Consider the following 17,742-nt stretch of genomic DNA (forward strand, 5'->3'; position numbering starts at 1 on the left):
TATATTCATTAACTTCTCCGTGGATTGTCACCTTGTCATGATGGAGAAGCTTGTGTGGTCCTGTCATCCCGAGATTGATGCTATCTGGAGCTATGCTCCTGGTAGGGTCACTCATGGCGGTAAGGTTGAGGGTGAGGTCCCTAACAAAGAACAATCCAACCAAGTCCTCAATGATGAAACAGGCGGATGAATTTATTCTGAACTCAATGGCTGTGAAGGCAGATGAAGGCTGCAACAAATTCATCAGCTTCAATCGTCATGGTTTTCATGCCATTGAAATTAGTTGGTTGATTTGTGAATTATCATGTGTTTTGTGGAGTGCAACATCAAGTATGTTTTGAAAAAATTCATGCACAGGTATCTTCACCCTTCAACAATAATCTTCAACTATGGGGGATAGCCACGATCTTCTTTCAATTGTTCAATTGCTTTGACCTTTACATACTTGTGTTTTGGAAGTACCAGGTTCATGGGTTCACAGAGATGAGTTTGGGCACAAGTATTGTAACTTTATTGAACACACAGGAGACAAACATGGGAAGATATTAAACAATACTTACTTACTCTACTACTAAACAACTATATAGACATTCACATCAGACCCAGATAGACTCCGATACCAGTGGCCGCCTATCTTCTACTACACACTCCCACGTGTGTACACACTTCACAAACAGGGACTTTCAAACACACTTCCGATTCCCTGTACCAACAGGGGTGTGGCTCTCTGCAAGCACTGATCTATCGCAATACTATGGCTCAACTTACCCATGACTTCACCAGCTATGTCCACAGCGGTGACCTGGTATGGAGCAATGTCTGAACTTGGACCAAGAGGCAGAGAGAAAGATATGTAGTTTGCATCGATGTTTTATGCTGTTCTGAGCTGTGGCTAGAGTTCAACCTTGATGCAACTTCTGAATAAATTTCAGACAGAGAGGTCACGTGACCCTCCACAATCCACATATAACAATACCGTCTAAACAGTGGTCCCCCTTATCTGCGGTTTTGCTTTCCACAGTTTTAGTTATCCACGGTCAGCCACGGTCTGAAATTGATCCGACTGCCCTGCCCTCTTCCTACAGCCCTATATCAGTCCCAAATAATACCACTGCCCCGTTCTCTCCTCACAACCCCAAGTCAGTCACCACGCTGAATCCACTGGCCAGCTCTCTCCCCACAGCCCCTTGTCAGTCCCTACACTGATCCCACTGCCCTGCGCTCTCCCCACAGCCCTGTATCAGCCCCAATTAATCTCACAGCCCCATTCTCTCCCCACAGCCCTGTGTCAGTCCCCACACTGATCCCTACTTACAAATAAAAAGTTTACAGGTACACTACTGTATCCCATATAACTTTGCTAAGTATTAATATGGTATTTGCACAATGTCCACATCACATAATGCCCAACTTCATAGAATGTATCGTAGACATTAAGCAGTTCATACCCTGTATAGGTTTGGATACTATCCACAGTTTAAGACATCCGTTGGGGATCTTGAAAATATCTCCCGCAGATAAGCGATGACTACTCTACAAATATAATTGTAGAATTGTTTGGACCAATTTTTCAGGCCAAAAAAAAGGGTGGGGGGGTGTTGTCGACATTTACATGGGTGAAACCTTTGACCTTGGTAAATGCCTGTGTCATTCAAGGCATTGGGACCTGGTGGTATGTTGGCAAATGGGGCATCGGGAGCTTGGATGGTCAGGCGGCCAGGACATCAGGAATTGGAACGGGCAGATGGCCAGAGTGAGGATCCGTGGTCGAGAGCTCAGATGGATGGGCGGGTGTCAGGTGCTCCAGTGGTGGGCAACCAGGACGAGGGTCTGGTTTTCGGGGCTCTGGTGGTCAGGTGCCTGGGACACCTGTTGGGGCATCAGGAGCTCTGATGGATGGGCAGGTAGAGTAAGGATCTGCAGTCAGGGCGTCAGGAGCTCATATGGGCAGGTGATCCAGACCAAAATAAGGGGTCATCTTTTACATGGGTCATCCAAAAATATCTGAATACTGGGGCAAGAAAAGGGGGGGCGTCGACTATTACATGGTATTGACGGTTACACGAGTATATACAATCTTTACGGTATATAATTTATTTGTAGCACATACCCTCTTGATGACATTGAAATCCCCAAATGGATGGAGTAATCAGAGTCTTGATTCCTGACAGCTGAATCAAGCTGACATCTGCCTTCGTTACTTGACTTAATATCAACCAATGTGAATAGAAAGCAAGCACAGATGTGTTATTGTTACTGTCACTGCAACCAAGTAAAGCATGAACAATAATTTATAGTTTAATACATCAAGGTCAAAATCTACATTAGTGGTCCCCACAAACTGAAGATGACATGCAGTAACTTTATTCAGTTGACCCAATTTCTTACGGAACCTGCAGCCAAGAAATAAACGAATATAAAGTCAACCTGCTGGGCCTTGTGTTTAACTGTGCACTTAGTGAATATGTATATTTAAATCTAGACAGCACTAGGAAAAAAAATTGAAGGAACATCATGACAAATCTAAAGCACTTTACTGTCAATTATGTACTTCTGAAGTGTAGTTACCATTGTGTGGGAAACCCAGAGCCAATTTGTACTCATCAAGCTCCCACAAATAGCTTTATGATAATGACAAGAAAATGTACTTTAGAAGTTTCAAGTCAGGGATGGATATCGGTGTCTCAATACCTCCCTTTCACTCAATAACAGGAAATAGTCAATCACATAAGATAACAAGCTAGTCTATGAATAAAATAATATATATTATTCACAGCAGAAATTCCTAGGAATGGATAGACTCTCGACACACAACACCATTGCAAGAACACAGAGCAGTTTGTAAAGTGACACAATTGGTAAAGAGGTCCCAAACAATAGTATACGAGGCACCATGAAGGTTGCCTTGGCTGTAGCCAGGAAGTGTCTAGTAGTTATGTGGAAGTCTGACTCCCAACTAAATACCACACGAGGGAATATGGAAATTTAGAGTTGCATTCCCTTGGAGAAAATCACATGCTATCTAAAGAGGAAATATGACACATTCGTTAGAGTGTGACAACCCTATCTGAAATACATTAATAGCAGGTCATGACACAGACGACAGGCTTTTCTAGTTTTGTTTGGAGTTCTTTCATTTTTATTCCTTATCTTTTGTTATTTAGATGCCTTGGATGTTTTTCCTAGGCTTTTTCCGAGGTTTCTGTAGGGGTCGTTGACCCCACCGGTATTTGTATCTGTATAATTTATATGACCACATTCTTAGTTGTATTGGGGTGGGGAGGGGAGGGGAATAAATACAGACTCTGTTTTGAAAGGGATTGTATTGTTCATTTGAATTTTTATGAGTTTATGAAAATCAAAAATATTCAAAAAAATAGGAAATGTTTTACCTTTTATTAGAGACATGCGGCATGGAAACAGGCCTTATGGCTCTACTTGTCCGTGTCAACCAAAGTGTCCCACCCACACTTGTCCCACCTGCCTGGATTTGGCACATATGCCTCTAAACCTATCCTATCCATGTATTTGTCCAATGTTTTTCTTAAATATTGCAATAGTACCTGCCTTAACCGCTTCCTCCAGCAGCCCATTTCATACACCCATCACTCTGTGTGAAAAAAACTGACACAGCAAGTTCCTGTTTAATTTCTCCACTTCCCCCCTCTCCCCCCCCACCCCCCTCCACCTTAAACATGCTGTTTAGTACTGACTCCCGTACTCTGGGCAAAATGCTCTACCTTTACACGATCTGTTCCTCTCGTGATTTTGTGCATCTCTAAAAAAAAAATCACCCCTCATTCTTCTTCACTCCAAGGAATAAAGCCCTAGTCTGCTCAACTGCTCAAAATTATCCTTTAGCTCAGTCCTCTGAGTCCAGGCAACATTCTTTTACATCATCTCTGCCAGTCTCCTCCAGCGTGACATCTTTCCTGCAACAGAGTGACCAAAATTGAAGACAATTCTTCAAAAGAGGATCATACCTTCTCCCTCATAGTGTTCTCTAGTAACTTACCAAGCACTAGTTGGGTTCACGAGCCTGTAGTTCCCATGCTTTTCCCCCCAATATTTCTGGAATAAAGATACAACATTTACCACCCTTCAGTCTCTGGCACCTCGCCTATACTTAATGTTGACCTACAATTTCCTCTTTAGCTTCCCACAGTGTACTTGGGTATCTGATCAGGCCCATGTGATTTGTCTACCTTCATATCTATCAGGAACATAAACACCTCCTGAACTGTAATGCTGACTATTCTCAAGATACTAACTTTGAACCTCACCCAGACTTCACCCACAATAAAATTACTTGTTAAGGATCTTTCCCATCTCTTGTGGCTCCACACAGAGGAGACTATATTGATTCCAAAGGAGTCCTGTTTTTTTCCTCTGGTTATCTTTTCTTCCTTCATGTACTAAAAAAAAATCTCAGAATATTCTTAATGATATCTGCCAGAGCTATGTCCTGTCCCATTTTCATGCTCCTGATTTCCTATTTTATCTTGCTCTCCAGTTCCTGAAACTCCTTCTGGTATACACTTGATCTCAGCTGCTTATACCTGCCCTGAGCTTCCTTGACCTTGAAGAAAGCCCGAATTTCTCTAGTTTCCCTACACTTGCAGTCTGATCCTTCATTCTAACAGGAACGTGAATGTTCTGGACTCTTGTCAACACACTTTTGAAAACATCCTCTTTTCCTAACATTCCTCTTCCTTCAAACAGCTTGTTCCAATTAATGAGCTAGTTCTTCTTTTATACCTTCAAAGTTAGTCTTCCCCAATTCTGAATTTGAACTCATGGTCTCTCAGTAACCCTCTTAAACCTAATAGAACAATGGTCGTTGGTCTCCAAAGGCTTATCCACAATCACTTCATCCACTTGCCCATCCCAATTCCCAAGACAAGAACAAGTGTTGCCTTCTCCATTCTATATAATGCTGGAGTAATCTTTTCTGAACACAATTGACAAACTCCACCCTGTCTAAATCTTTCATGTAATGACTTTCCCATTCAATATTTGAAATGTTAAAATCCTTTCTTTGACATCTTATTTGACCTATAGCTGGCAGCAATCTTCTGGCATATTTTCTCCTCTAATTTCCTTTGACTATTTTGAGCCCTGTAGTGCACTCCCATCAAGGTGCTCATGCCTTTCTTGTTCCTTAACTCCACCTATATAGTCTCACTAACCAACTCGTCTGTAATGTCACCTCTGACCATTGTTGTGATGTCCTCCTTAATCAATAACGCAATATCTCTTTCCTCTGCCCCATCTCCAAAACTCCCTCCTTTTTCTTCTCTGAAGCACTGGTACCCTGGAATGTTGAGCTGCCAGTCCCGCCCCGCTTTTAACCAGGTTTCCATAATGGCTGCCACATCCAAGTCAGATATGTTTAGCCATGCCTTTCCTGACAAGATATTAAATAGGTTCAATGTGAACCTATCGTTGTCCTTCTATCTTCAAGGACCCCTACCACCCAGGCCATGCTCTCTTCACTTTGCTACCATTGTGAAAAAGGTACAAGAGCCTGAAGATGAGGACTCAAAGCTTCTTCCCCACTGCCATCAGATTCCTAAATGATCAATGAACCAAAGACACTGCCTTGCTTTGACATTTTGTGCACTATTTTGATTTATTGTTGTAAGGTGGTTTTTATAGGAATGTTTGCCCCATGATGCTGCAAAACAACGAATTCCGTGACTTGTTCATAACAATAAATTCTGATTCTGATTCCTCATTCCCTGCCTTTCTCCTGCCCATTAAATTTTCTCTCATCACTTTCCATACCAACTAACTTCTCTGCTGCCTCTGTCCTGCATCAGATTCCACTCTCTGCCCATCTAGTTTAAACCAACCCGTGCAGCACTCGTAAACCTGTCTGCCTAGGATACATGTCCCTCTCTGATTCAAGAGCAACCTGAACAGGTTACAGCTCTTGAACAGGTTACCTCTCCCCCAGAAGAGATCCCAATGATTCAAAAATTAGGTTGGTGTAGGAGTTAGCCTTAACTGCACCAGCAATCGGGACTGGGGTTTGAATCCCGCACAGCCCGTAAGGAGTTTGTATGTTTTTTCCAATCGGGACTGGGGTTTGAATCCCACACAGCCTGTAACGAATTTGTATGTTTTTCCAATCGGGACTGGGGTTTGAATTCCGCGCAGCCCGTAAGGAGTTTGTACGTTTTTCCAATCAGGACTGGGGTTTGAATTCCGCGCAGCCTGTAAGGAGTTTGTATGTTTTTTCAATCGGGACTGGGGTTTGAATCCCGCGCAGCCTGTAAGGAGTTTGTACGTTTTTCCTGTGTCTGCGTGGGTTTTCCCCAGGGGCTCCAGTTTCCTTTTACCATTGAAAACCCACCGGGGGTGTAGGTTAATTAGGTGTAAATTGGGAGGCATGGGTTTGTGGGCTGAAATGACCTGTTACCATGCTCTAAATCTAAATTTAAATTTAAAAATATGAAACCTAAATCTTCATCCCCTGAACCAGTTCCTCAACCACAAATTCATGTGGCCTATCTTCCTATTTGTAAGCTCACTGGCACATGACTCTGAGAGTAATCCAAAGATTCCTTGAGGTCCTGCTTCTCAACTCTTATTGAATTGCCTACAATCATTGTGCGGGACCTCATCCCTTACCCTACCTGTGTTATTCGTACCAATGTATACTGAACTGGCTGTTCAGTTTCCCTTTGAGAATGTCCTCCAAAAGTGACATCCTTGATCCTGTTACCCAGGAGGTGACACATGATCACGGCATCTCTTCTGCGGCCACAGAACCTCCTGCCTGTTCCCTTGTGGCTGCAACATCTCTTGTTGCCCTTCTTCGACATAAATGTCACAGGATTAGAATGTGCTGTTAGAGAATCCTGGGCCAATAACTATGCTCCATTTGAGAGGTGATACACCCTGCAGTCACCATGGAAAGAGGAATATTAACCATGGAGGATGAAATATTGCAACACATAGGGTCACCTTACTGGCTGAACAGGAAATTAGGTCAAAGACCACTAGCCCCATGTGATTGAATGTCAGACCTGCCTACAGCCTGGAGTCACATGAACCACTAGCTGGGTCAGCCCCCAAGTGCCGGACATAAAACCTGACCGTGTGCTCCAGACATTCCCTTTCTTCTTTGTCCTCTTGCTGCGATAACTGCCTGAGCTGCTCCAGACTGGGGATCGTGGACAGTGCTGGAGGACTAATGCATTGGGAGGAGTGAAAATGGGCAGGGGGCTCTCTTTCATATGCACCTCAAAGGGAACCATTGTGGATCATCTGTTATAATTTTTAAGTATCTTCTGTAAGTTGAGGGTGGTGCCTGTTTGTCAGGGGTGAGGTGGATGATATTATTTGTTTTAACCCTTTGTAGTTGCATAGTTTGCAGTTAAGTTATCTCAGTCATTCTCAACAGGGGCCCTACAGGGACCACAGCACATTTACGTCTTCTTTTCACCTCATGTACCATATGTATTTTTATGTTTTTTATGTAGTGAGTAGGAGAAAAGTTTGAATCAAAACTTGATCATTTTACTTAGAAGGGGGCCCATAAACTTTGAACTTCGAGTTCTGGGTGGGAGATGTCATAGCCGTAAAAAGGTTGAGAATGGCTGAGTTAACATGTTCTAGCAAATACGTTAACTCTGCCAAATGTTTAAAGGGAACCTCTTTATGCAGAGATTGGTGAGAGTGCTGAATGATGAATGCGACTCGATTTTGACATTTAAGAAAGATTCGGACAGGTACATAGATGGATGTTCAAGGTGCAGGTCAATGAGACAAGGCAGAATAATAGTCTGGCACCTATTAGGTGGGCTCAAGGTCCTGTTTCTGTGCTGCAGTGTTCTATGGTACAAAGATCAAATTGGGTTATAGGAATTCTCTGGTGACAGATTAACTTCCTAATTCCGCGATGCCTTTCTATCATCTAAAGGGCACATGCTGGTACACATGTCTCATGTTGCACATTTGTTCCCTGTTGTCAATAAAGTTCATGGTTTAATACCACCACGTGTCCAGGGCTGTCACACTTTGAACCCTTTGAAGTTGTTTTTCACCAGTTACCCGTGACGCTTTGTCCTGGTGTTGAGCTACCTGAGAGCTTTTGCTGTTTGTTATGTATTGCCAAGTGGACAGAGATATAGTGAGAAACTTTGTATTGCATGCGATCCAGGCAAGACAACTCATGAAGAGATTCAGCAATTGGTCGTACAAAGTAAAGTGCAGAAAGGTTTAGTTAAAAACAGTGCCAAGGTAATATCATTTTACTAATGAGAAGCTTGTTTAATGGTTTGATAATAGAGGGGAAAGATTAAAATGAATATTACATTACACTCTTGATGTGCTTTTAAATGGTAGAAAGGCATTGAGGAGTTAGGAGGTTAAGCTGTCAGCACAGAATACCTATGCCCCAATTTGGTCTTCAAACCATAGAACACTACAGCACAGAAAAAGGACCTTGAGCCCACTATTATTCTGCCTTGTCCCACTGACTTTCACTTTGAACATAGCCCTCCATTCCCCTCCCATCCACGTATCTATCCAAATCTTTCTTAAATGTTGAAATTGAGCTCTATTTACCACTTTCGAACTCTCACTAATCTAGATGTGAAGAGGTTCTCCCTAATGTTCCCTTTAAACATTTCCTCTTTCAGCCTAAACCCATGACCTCTCATTCTTGTCTCTCCTGACCTCAGTGGCAAAAGCCTCCTTGCATTTACTCCATCTGTTACCCCTCATAATTTTGTACACCATGAGCAAATCTCCCCTCACCTTGTAACCAGAGTTTTGACGGCTGATGTTTTGGGAGGAAAAATTATTATTGAAATGGCAAGCGGTTGCAGCCTGCTGCCAAGCAGAAGGACTTGGGAATGCTTGTGTGTGTATTGAAAAAAGGTTGGTTTGTAGAAGCAGCAATTTATCAAAAAGGCAAATGGAGTGTTGGCCTTCATTGCTAGGGGAATTACATTTAAGAGCAGGGAGGTTATGCTGCAACTGTACAAGGTACTGGTGAGTTCTGTGAACAATTCTGGTCTCCTTATCTGAAGAAGGATGTATTGGCTTTGGAGGTGGGCAGAGGAGATTCACCAAGTTGATTCCAGAGATGAGGGGGTGAGTTTTTGAGGGAAGATTGAGTTGTCTGGGAATGTATTCACTGGAATTTAGAAGAATGAGAGGAGATCTTATAGAAAAGTAAAGAATTATGAAAGGCAATATAAGATAGATGTAAATAAGTTGTTTCCATTGGTGCAGGAAACCAGAACTAGAGGACATAGCCTCAAGATCCAGGGTTGTAGATTTAGGAAGGAGGAGCTACTTTTCCCAGAGGGTGGTGAATCTATGGAATTTGTTGCTCATTGAAGCAGTGAAATTGCTTTAGAAAATATATTTAAGACAAGGCTGGATAGATTTTTACATAGTGGGAGAATTAAGGGATATGGGGAAAAGGCAGGTAGGTGAAGATGAGTCTCTCATCAGATCAGCCATGAGAGGGCTTGACGGGTCAGATGGCCGACTTCTACTCCTATTTCTTATATTCTTGTGTTCTTTCTAGACTATGGATATGATGATGGAGCTTAGTGATGGTAATACCATTGAATGTCAAAGGAAGTGGTTATACTTGGTCTTTTTGGTGATGGTCAATGTCTGATATTTTTGTGGAGTGAACGTTACTTGCCATTGTCTGTGACTGACTGAATGTCGTCCAGATCTTGCCACATGGGCTGCAAATGGAACTGAACATTGAAAATGAACAATGACACCAAGTAAATGCAGTGAAAGTAAAGTGGGGAACCAGCTTAACAAGTGGACATTTTTACATTTGTATCTTAAGCATTTGTTCTTGCAATGTTCTTGCAATGTGGTCCTCCATGGCCAAGCCACACTTATCGCTCCTGAGTTTCTGTGAGTAGATGGAGCCCAGTGACATGGCTGGACTAATAACCCAGCAGCAATAATTGGGGTTGTAAATTTCATTCAGGCAGTCTGAGAATACAAGTTCTGTCAAACTGAATCTGGAATCTGTGGAACAAGCTGGGAAATTTTTGGGAGTTGCAAGAAAGGCAAAAATTGCTGTAGCTCGTGGAGCCTCCGAATCAGAAGTCATGGGTTCAAGTCCCACTTTCGAGACTTAATAAAACACAAATGGCTCATCTGAACTTTCGTTCCATGACTAAGGGAGCGTCATGCTGTTACTCCAATGAGATATTAAACCAAAATTGCTTTTGCTCTGTCAGTTGGATGTAAATGATTCTGTGCAGTGGTGTCGAAGAAGGAGAGAGCGGTTATTCGTTGGATCCAAGCCAATGTTTTTTCCTCATTTATACCAAATACAGAATATGTGCTCATTATTTCATTGCTGCTGGTGGGAGTTTGCTGCACTCAAAATTGCTGCTGTGTTTCTTGCATTAACACTCAATGCACTTAAAATGGACATCGTAAGCCATTTCAGAGAATGCATTAAAGGGTGCTTTATACTGTAAATGCAAGACTTCCTGCTCACACAACACGGATATCCAACTGAGAAGGCCTACGTTTAATTGTGAACCAATGGAAATGACTCTTGAGCGTCAATTCAAATTAGCTAGAAAAGCACTTGGCTATAAAAATTGAATCACAGAACAGTGAGAGGCCACTTTATCCATTGATTATGCGCTCGCTTTCTACCTGCGCAATTTAATAGATCTACAACCTAGACCCTTCTTCAAAGCCTGACATACTTTTCTGCATCATGTATCCAACTTCCTCAAGGAAATCAGCTCCCAGCACATCTGTGGGAACTGCATTCCATAATCCAATCACACGGTGCAGAAAAATGATTTTCCTGCTCTGACTGTTAATTCTCTTCCCCTTTATTTTCCATCTCTCCTTCATTGACTCCATCTATAAATAGGCAAAAGTCTTCAAAGTCTTATCTTACCCCGGGCACGCTCTCGTCACCACCACACCCACCCCACCCCCTGTCAGGAAGAAAATTCACAAGTATGAGATCACACACCATCAGATTCAAAGACAGTTTCTTTCATGCAGTTATCAGACTCCTGAATGAATCTCTAAATAGTAACATTATGTTGCATTTGTTTCATACCAACTGATATCTCTCTGTAACTTCTGCTCTGTGTCTCACTAGTTCTACATTGTATGAAATGTTACACTGGGCTGTTTGCTAAATAATCTCTATCACTGCAATTTCTGCAATGTCTGCCACCTACAACATAATCCCACCACCAGACATATCTTCCCCCTTCACAATCTGCACGGACTGCTCCCTCAGGGACTCCCTCATCTAGTCATCCCTTCCCATTAATCACTTCCTTGGCACCTACCCCTGATACTGCAACTCTTGCATCCACACCTCCACCCTCACCACCATTTGGGGCTCCAAACAATCCTCCAAGTGAAGCAACATTTCACATGGGAATCTTTAGGGGTTGCCTATTGCATCTGGTGCTCCCATTGTGGCCCTCTACGTTAGAGAGAATGGACACAGACTGGGAGATCATTGCGTTGATCATCTTTGCTCTGTCTGCTGCAATAATGGGGACCTCCCAGTAACCAACCAGTTTAATTCCACACACCATTCCCACATTGACACGTCTGTCCATAGCCTCATGCACTGACAAACTGAGGTCACCTGCAAAATGGAGGAACAATGGCTAATATTCCATCTGGGCACCCTCCAACCAAACGGTATTAACATGGACCTCCAGTTCCTTACCTCCAGCTCCCCACCTCTTTCTTTTCCCTCCTCATTCAGAGCTATCATTTCAGCTTTTTTCTCTTCTATCCTTGCATCCATATCCACCATTGGTCCATTACCATCTACTCCTCCCCCTGCCCCTTCCTCTTCTCTCCTCTCCTCCACCAACCCTTTTATTCAGACTGATTTTTGCTCATAGCTTAACGAAGGGCTCATCCCCAAAATGTTGGTTACTCTTTACTTCCTAAGGATGCTGCATGAACTGCTGAGTTTCTCCTGCACTTTTGGGTATTGCACTTTATCTCGGCATCTTGTGTCATGTAACAATAAACTTGAACTTGACCTATCTGAGACTTCTGTTGTTGATCCTATCACTAAACAAAATAGCATTCCTCTTTCCACACTGTCTAGAAATCTAATTTTTTTATACCCCTCAGATCTCACTTCAATCTCTTCTCCACAAAAATAGTCCCAACTTCTCCAGTTGATCCTTGTATCTGCTGTCCTTCATCCCAGGAACCAATCTTGTAAATCTCCTCTGAACCTTCTTCAGTGCATTCACATACTTTCCACCACTTGTGTTTCTCCTGCCGCTGGTTGCCTGCATCAGTCCACTTCTCCCCCAGAGCCGGCATCTCTTGTGGTCCGAGCTGCCGTGGTGAGGCAGCTGTGGCATTGTCCTCTCTGGGGGCCATTTGAAGGGGTCAAGAGCAAGAGCTGAGCTTTCCTTGTGGCCTGTCAGCACAAACGTGTGTTGCCCAGGTTCCAGGCTAGCCTGGACTGCTTGCTCATTAAGAACGGAATGGGTGGAATATTAAGGACATGTTTGCAAACAGACTCATTCCAGATGTAAAGTCAATGACGAACAGTTGAAGATGGTTGGATAGAGGAATTTCTACAGGAAATGATAATGGACAGCTTTTAGACAATAATTCCTTGCATTTGATGCGACTCCAAGCAGCTAAGCTTTGACTTTGACCCTCTTAGGCTTTTAGTGCCGAATCAAGTTGAATGTACTGATTGTTCAGATAGTTTCACCAATCCTCTGCTATCTAGCCATGGGGTCCAGGATTGGATGAAAGCTGCTGCAGGGTCTAGAGCCAAATGTTGCCATTCGAAGCCAATAATCTCATTATCGGTCAGTGAATAGCACTAGATGGCACTATTGTAGGGAATTGTCTTCACTTATTGAAGCAATTAGTAGGTTGGCTCATATCCAGATGAGCTCTTACAATGTAAAAATGTTTGTGCACAGGATATAAGGTAGAACATTTCAATTTAAACTTCACATTTTCTGAGCTTTGGTGAATACTTTCTGTCTTAGTAGACATTCTACACATACACTATGTCAAGTAGTCCATACAGGGATTGGCAGGTATTTGATTAGACAGGGGATCAAGGGTTATGAGGAGAAGGCCAGGGAGTGGGGCTGAGTGGGAGCTCATGATAGAATGGTGGAGCAGACTCAATAGGCCAATTGGCCTTCTTCTGCCCCTCTATCTTGTGATCTTGTGATATACTGTCCCAGATACTGGAAAGAATCACTTGACTTAACTGACGGAAACCTGACCCTGAGATTAAAGCCTCACTTCAAGGAGCAGATCCTGGTTTTGACTGATGGTTTAAGGCAGGTCACAGCCCCTTTACACATGAGAAACACTTCTGATGAACTGCATTGGGTTAAGATGGTAGGGTTACTTTGGGATAACTACCTGAATGCAAACTTGGAAGCCTACTAACTACAGAGAAAGTAATATAATCAATATTTCTTCACTTAAATATTCTAAACAAGTCTGAACAGTGTGAAAGAATACACTTTATTGGAAGAATGAGGAAAGTGAACAATACTTTTCATGCTCTATTGTATGCATCGATTTGTATTATGAGCATTTTGAAGTCTGCTTCTGAGGAATTCAATAGACTTCAGTGGAATTAAACTTCAAGTGCAGAGCTTGACCTGGGTATATCAGTACAGGATGGATGTACAGATGCAATAGAGGGGAAGATTTTATCTCCCCATTTGTGTGCCTGTACAGGTTTAAAGGATGTGCATGAAAAGAGTGACCTGGAAATACTTGTGTACAAAACTTAAAAGGTCATAGAGTTATACTGTTCAGACCATGACCTTGACATCTATCCAGTCCCCTTAGAGTCATGCAATTTTATAGCAGGGAAACAGGTCTTTGATGTAACTTGTCCTTCCTGATCAATCTAGTCCTATTTGCCTGCAGTCAGCCCATATCCCACTAAGCCTCCCCAATCCATGAACCCATCTTAATTATTTTAAATGTTACAATGTACCCATCTCTACCACTTCTTCTGTTAGCTCATCCAATATAGGAGTTTGTACGTTCTCCCTGTGTCTGCTTTGGTTTCATCTGTGTGCTCTGGTTTCCTCCCATCCTTCAAAAGCATACAGGGTTTGTAGGTTAATTGCAGGCTTGTGAGCTGGAAGGACTTGTATGTTCGAATTTTTAAAAAATATACCCACCATCTAACTATGAGGAAAAAGAATGCCTTTCAGGTCCCTTTTAAATCTTTGCCCACACCTAAAATCTATGCCCTCTGGCTTTACACTCTCCTTCCTTGCGGAAAAAGAAGGTGATGACACAGAGATCCTAGAAGATCTCAGCTGGTCTTGCACCGTCCATAGGAGGTAAAGATATATTACTGGCATTCTTCAAGGAAGGGCACAGTAATATACCTTTACCTCCTGTGGATGCTGTGGGACCAGCTGAGTTCCTCCAGCATTTCTGTGTTTTTGCTACAATCACAGCGTCTGCAGACTTTTGTGTTTCACTCTCATGACTATTTACCTATCTCTGCCCCTCATGATTTTATAAACCTCTATAAGGTCCCACTTTAGCCTCCTTTGCTCCAGGGAGAAAAGTCCCAGCCTATCCACCATCTCCCATAATTAAAGCCTAGCAGTCCTGGTAACATTCTTGTTTATTTTTTCTGCACCTTTTCCAGGTAAATTCCTGTACCTGGGTGACTTGCACTGTGCATAATGCTCCACGTGTGGTCTCGTGGACCCATGTATACTAAATGCATTACCAGCAACTGCCCCGTAGATTTCTCTGCCTTGGTAATTCAAGTGCCCAACTGGTTGTTGTGAGGTTCTCTGCCTCCACTACCCTCTCAGGGAGTGTGACTCAAGTTTCCCACCACTCACAGGGTAAAAAAAAATCTTCCTCAGATCTCTTTCAGCCTCCTGTTGCATAAATTTAATTTATATTTTGAGACATACTTGCAATAGGGAAAAGATTCTGACTAATGTATATGGGTACTCCCCAACTTTTGACCATAATTGGGACAGAAGGTTTGATCATAATTCCAAGTGCACACAAGTCAGAATTTTGCCTGCCCTGTGGCGTACCAAAGTTTTAAAGCCAACTTTTTAATTCAAATCTTTTTTTAATCATTGATTTGACAATAACAACTTAAAGCTTCTTGAATTTGTTGATCAACCTTGGCGAACCTTTCCACATTCTGGTCTAAACTTACATTGTTTATCGGCGTCCCAAGTTCTCGATTCTATAAGCTGGACTCAGCCATTTGATTCCTGTGCGCATACTCGAGTCTTCAGTTGGCATATGTGTGAATCTTCAGTTGCCGCATGGGTGGTGGATTCGTGTTTTGGAGTTCGGTTGGTGCATACACGAGAGTTAAGCACCCTGATAATATTGAATTTGGGGTTTTAACTCTTGCGCATGTGCCAACCGAACACCAATATGCGAACCCACCACACATGCACCAACTGAAGACTCGCACATGCTCACAGTAATCAAGGACCCCGGGATGCCGACTAACAAGGTAAGTTGGCACATTATGGCTCTTACATGCCCCGTATCCCTGTTATAGTTTGTAAAATACAACATAAAACATGTAAATTTTATATTTTATGAATTTCACCAAGCTACCGCTCAGGAAGGTTCTTGTCAGTTTTCGAAGAGAGATTGGTTGCTTGTTGGACACAAACTGTTCCCTTCTGATTGGCCACTTCAGTATCTTGCCCATCAGGTTTTTCCAGATGATAACCTCTTTCTTTCAGGACACCACAGAGTTCCTTTTTGTTTCCCTATTTCATGTGAAATATTATGCAGCCAGCCATCTCTTCTTATATGGACCACAGGGGTTTTGAACAGGCTGAACTCAGAACTCATAACCTGTCTTCAAAATGTTTTTTTTCCATAAGCTTGCCAGCTTTACATGGACATGCTGCTGCTGAACTGTAGAAATGTAGAACTGAATTCTCACTCTCTCACAGAAAAACCTGTTTGACTCTCTCTGCTTGAAAAACCACATGATCTTCCTAGAACAGCAAACTGCATTCAGACAGACTGTGGCACTGGACCTAATCTTCTGAGTTTGTTCATCTGTTGTTTTCCAAAACAATAATCCATTACTCCACAGCATGTCCAATTAACACCTACCTGTGAAGTCCTTTAGGCATTCTTCAAAGTTTTTGCAAAGGCACTCGGAGCTTGGACTGTCTGGCTTGAGCAGAGCTCTGGCATTTTAAATGAGATCTGTATTGTGAAGTGTTTGTATCTGTTTGTGACCTACAGTAAAAAACCTGCCACAATTTATCTTCTTTAAAATGTATATATTTTATTTAAAAATGTATTAAAAAATACAATATAGAATAACGTAAACTGTCACACCAGCATAATGTCCCCTTTAGATGAATGCCAACTAAAACTCCCCTCTTCTTTAACATAGGGGACACAAAGCTTCCAGAACCCTTTCTGTGGGTCAACCAAACTCAAGTGGCTCTCACTCTGGCCACTATCCAAGCACAGAATTTCTTCTGCCTTAAGAACCCTTTTCGTGGGTCAGCCTTCTCTCTTTTGGTCACAGAGTGGTATTTTCATTCCTCTATAATAGAGAGGAGGAAATCACACAGATTGCCTATATTCTCATTCCTCTATAACAGACAGGAGGAAATCACACAGATTGTAACCACACATGAGGCCAATCCAGCACAGTATTTCTTCCAAGAGATGTTTGCTCCTGTGCTGTCTCCTTAAAATAGTCCCTGAGCAAAGCTGTGTACTCACTCTTGAATCTGTAGGTCACATGGTCTCTGCACCTGGATTGTAGGGAGACTGCTTTGCTTCTCTTCAAATGTATCCAATTTAGGGTACATTTATGCTGTCTTCAGCCTGCAGTCAGTTTCACAGACACTCCAAAACTTTCAGTTTATTAAATCTGTTCTCTTAAAGTGCAAGTCCCACAAAAATGAAAATGGACTGTAAAATGGGAGCATGTCACATTACTTTTCACTAATCTCATAATTTTATGAAACTATGATCATCCTCCAAAACGAAAAATTCAAGTTTGCCCAACTTCTCCTTATAGCTCAGTCATGCAGTCACAGAGTCTCATTGTCTCACAGCCACAAAGGGTCACAGTTGTAATGTCGCTCAGTCATATTGCTTCATTATCATAGTCACACAGTCACAGAGGCTCACAATTGTAGTGTCACTTAGTCTCAGAGTCACACAGCACGGAACTGGCTTTCGCTCAACTCGGCCATGCCAAGCAAGATGACATTCTGGGCTAGCCCCATTTGCCTACATTTGGATCATATTCTCCTCAGCCATTCCTATCTACATATACATCCAAATGTCTTAGGAATGTCAAAATTGCACCTGCTTCTACAATTTCCTCTTGCAGCTCATTCCAGATATGGGCCATTCTCTCAGTGGAAAAAAAATGTTCTCTTAAATCTCTCCCCTCTTATCTTAAACCTACGACCTCAGTTCTAGAATCACCTCATCATTCAGATGCCTTGCTGTTTGGTGTGGGCGAGCATGTCTCTCCGTCCATCATGATCTCTGATCCTCTGAATTAGAGTTGTTGCCTTCAGTGAAGATTCAATCTTTGAGCTGAGATCGTAGTCGATGTTGAGTTCATGATTATACAAGGGAAAAATACTGAAGTGATTTTCAGTTGTCTTCTTCAGTTGCAGTGTCCACACTGGGCGGTCACCCTGGTCATTGATCAGCAGATTCATCTGCCCAGTGTTTATAGTTTTAAAA

General features: G+C 42.4%; 1 long non-coding RNA gene across 1 annotated transcript; it reads right to left on the minus strand.

Moving 5' to 3' along the window:
* Positions 1 to 203: 203 nt before the first annotated feature.
* On the minus strand, positions 204 to 17,040 carry LOC138752259 (uncharacterized). Its single transcript, XR_011350455.1, has 3 exons — positions 16,759 to 17,040; positions 2,111 to 2,205; positions 204 to 508 (listed from the first exon to the last, which is right to left on the minus strand). It is a non-coding gene; the product is annotated as an uncharacterized lncRNA (long non-coding RNA).
* Positions 17,041 to 17,742: the final 702 nt, after the last annotated feature.

Source organism: Narcine bancroftii, chromosome 2 (assembly GCF_036971445.1).
Source record: "Narcine bancroftii isolate sNarBan1 chromosome 2, sNarBan1.hap1, whole genome shotgun sequence".
In the NCBI taxonomy this organism is placed as follows: Eukaryota; Metazoa; Chordata; class Chondrichthyes; order Torpediniformes; family Narcinidae; genus Narcine; species Narcine bancroftii.